Below are 1,122 nucleotides of genomic sequence, written 5' to 3'. Positions count from 1 at the left end.
AATAAAATAAAATAAAAATCCAAACTAAATAAATAAGTGCTGTGAAATGCTGTCTTCTGGACATGGCATGGCCATTGCACTTGGGAACTCACTGCCACTGTGGCTCCTGCACAAGACCCACACAAGGTCAAGCCAGCAAGATCAGTTGGCCTTCCGGCAGGCAGCACTGATTGAATTCAACAGGTTCCAAAATAATAATAAAAGTCTCTCTGAAGTTAAAAAAATAAAAGCAGAGAGAGAAAGAGACTAAAACAAGGTCACACGCACCTCCGCTCCCCCCACCCTGGCCCCAACAGCCTGGTTCGTCTGCTCATTGCTCATCCTAGTGTCTTCCTTCTTTGTTTTGACTGTGCCCCCATCCCTCATGTCTCCTCTCAAGACAGGTCAGAACTTTCCCTCCATAGTCCTTGACTGTACCTGTCAGACCTACACACTCACACACGTGCACCCAGCTCACCCTGAGGCTCTCATAAACATTCTCCAGCAGGGTCTGAACCTCCTGCAGATACTTCCAGGATGGGTGGTCCTCGAGCAGCACGTCCAACACTGAGTCGGTGGCATTGAGACTCACCAAGACCCACAGATAACGCAGCTCCCGCTCGCTCACACGGGCCCTCTGCTGCAGGGACAGGAGAAAAAAATTGGAAACCACAGGCGTGGGCCTCTGGGCTGTGACCACTCCCCAACCCCTGGATTTGCCCCTGCGTGGGAGCAACCACAGGCATCCACTGTGGAAAGCAGGCAACTTGGGGTCTAGGTCAGCAGTGGGCTGGTTTCAGTGGCTGGGGAAAGGCCCCTGGTCAGCAGGACAATGTGGCAAGACCATGTGCTTCTGAGGGCATCATAGGAGGCAGAGGCTCCCTAGCCCAGGAAGACTCCTCACCAGCCTGGTGATGTTGGCAACTCTGAGCACCCCCTCGTATGCCCTAGGAGAGGAGACGGTTGAGTATGATCAGGAGAAGTGTCCACCTATAATTGCTTTGTCTGATCACTGGGAAATTAAGCAATTAAGGACAGAGTTAGACGCTGTAAAGAAGGAAATGTTAAAGAACAAAGAGAAAAGAATTAAGACCACCCCAACACCCTCTATCATGGTAGAATTAGAGCCTTCTCCTCCAAGGC

General features: G+C 51.0%; 1 long non-coding RNA gene across 1 annotated transcript; it reads right to left on the bottom strand.

Moving 5' to 3' along the window:
• Positions 1-455: 455 nt before the first annotated feature.
• On the bottom strand, positions 456-922 carry LOC103733708. Its single transcript, XR_607249.1, has 2 exons — positions 884-922; positions 456-619 (listed from the first exon to the last, which is right to left on the bottom strand). It is a non-coding gene; the product is annotated as an uncharacterized LOC103733708 (long non-coding RNA).
• Between the last annotated feature and the right edge of the window lie 200 nt (positions 923-1,122).

Source organism: Nannospalax galili, unplaced genomic scaffold (genome assembly GCF_000622305.1).
Source record: "Nannospalax galili isolate Female #2095 unplaced genomic scaffold, S.galili_v1.0 scaffold676, whole genome shotgun sequence".
Taxonomy (NCBI): domain Eukaryota; kingdom Metazoa; phylum Chordata; class Mammalia; order Rodentia; family Spalacidae; genus Nannospalax; species Nannospalax galili.
Note: the sequence above shows the minus strand (reverse complement) of the source record. Positions and strands in the feature narration are given on the sequence as shown.